This window comes from Mandrillus leucophaeus, unplaced genomic scaffold, assembly GCF_000951045.1.
Source record: "Mandrillus leucophaeus isolate KB7577 unplaced genomic scaffold, Mleu.le_1.0 Scaffold8, whole genome shotgun sequence".
Lineage (NCBI taxonomy): Eukaryota > Metazoa > Chordata > Mammalia > Primates > Cercopithecidae > Mandrillus > Mandrillus leucophaeus.
The window spans coordinates 3,340,563-3,342,637 of NW_012108696.1; positions in this window are offsets into that span (position 1 = coordinate 3,340,563).

Below are 2,075 nucleotides of genomic sequence, written 5' to 3' on the forward strand. Positions count from 1 at the left end.
CTGCCCCCCAGGGGACACTTGACCATTTCCAGGAGTATTTGTGCTTATCACCTCTCAGGAGCGGGGGTGTGCTGCTGGTGTCCAGTGGGTGGAGTCCAGTGATGCACAACCTACAATGCACAGGACACTCCCCACCTCAGAGGGTAACGCAGCCCCAGATATCAACTATGCCATCCGGAAGCGGTGGCTCACACCTGTAATCCCAACACTTTGGGAGGCTGAGGCGAGAGGATGGCTGGAGACCAGGAGTTTGCGACCAGCCTGGGCAACATGGTGAAACCACATCTCTACCAAAAAACAAAAAATTCAAAAAATTAGCTGGGTGAGATGGTGCGTGCCTGTGGTCCAGCTACTCGGGAGGCTGAGGCAGGAGAGTCGCTTGAACCCAGGAGGTGGAGGTTGCAGTGAGTGAGATCGGCCCACTGCACTCCAGCCTGGGCCGCAGAGTGAGCCTCCTTCTCAAAAAGAAAAAAGGCCGAAGGGGAGAGCATCTAATGTCAGCTAACACTTAGGGACACCCACTCTGTCCCAGGCTTTTCTGGGGGCTGCTTGACCATCCTAACTTCCCGTGAGGTGGGCATGAACATCATCCCATTTTCCAGATGTGGAAAACTGAGGACCACAGCAGCAAAGCCACGCCCCAAGGTCGCACACTGTGTTTGAAGGTCAGCCACACGGGGGCAAGGAATTTTGTTTCTGGCTAATTCACTGCTGGGTCCTTGGGGTCCTAGAATCAGGCCTGGCACATAGTAGGTGCTCAGGAAACACTGAATGAATGAATGAATGAATGAATGAATGAATGAATGAATGAATGAATAAATGGCAGAGCTGGGATTCAGAGCCAAGATGGTGGATGCCAGAGCCCCCAACTCGCAGTCCTGGGCTCGGGGTGGGGGATCTTCTGCTGCCCCTTGTGTCCCTGAACCCACTGGACCTCTGAGCCCCACGGGCCAGGCGCTGTCAGGATCCTGGAGGCCATAGCTGATGTTTAAAGTCCTTATTGTGGTTCCTGAAAAAGAAGCAGGTGTTGGCAGCTTGGCCTTGCCGAGGAGGCCCCACGGCCGGTGCCTTTGTCCCTGGAGCTGGTAGAATCCTCTGCTCAGCCCCTCCATTCAACCCACTCAATTCCACATTCCACTTTCCCCCGTCCACATTCTTCGCCTGCAAATCCCCCATTCTGAGCAGCCGGGGCCCAAAAGGCGGGCGTCTTTGTTCGTCTTTTCTTGTCCTCCTCTGCCCGTTAATCTAATCGCTTCCTCTCTGAGATGCGGGAGGAAGGAGAAGGGAGGGAGGAAAATAAACAAACACCGAGGGGAAAAGAAAAGATTCGCCGAGGTGTCCACTGAAGGGGATTTTCGCCTGCCACTTTGAGATATTAACAAAGGCTGGCGGGGGGCGAGGGGAGGCTTGCGGCAGGGAAGTCGGGCACTGGGTGGGTGGATCTGGCTCCCGGCACTGCATTGAGATATTCAGAAAAACAAATTCATTTGGCCTGTCTTCCTGACAGTTTGACTGCCAGACGCTGGTGAGTCCAGGCCAGGGGAGACAGCCGTCAACCATGCCGAGCCGAAGAGTTTGGGAAGGAAGGCAGAGACCAGTGGGGCCCATTCCCCTCTCTCTCCCCGACTTGCTGTGTGACCTTGAAGGATCTGCCTGCTCTCTCTGTGCCTTGTCACTAAGAAGCGGCCCTTTATGTCCCCACTTTGGAGGGATGGAGGATTCAGGGGTGCTCAGAGAGTGAAAGGTGTTTGCACAAGTTTACCCAATGCTGCCGAAGCAAACTCCCGGTTTAGGGCCCCTTCCCAGGACCAGGCAGGAGGGGAGAGGGCTTGGGGCTGGTCAGAGGGTCCAGATGGAGCTCAAAAGCCATCAACTGGCCGGGCGCGGTGGCTCAAGCCTGTAATCCCAGCACTTTGGGAGGCCAAGACGGGCGGATCATGAGGTCAGGAGATCGAGACCATGCTGGTTAATACGGTGAAACCCCGTCTCTACTAAAAAGTACAAAAAACTAGCCGGGCGAGGTGGCGGGCGCCTGTAGTCCCAGCTACTTGGGAGGCTGAGGCAGGAGAATGGCG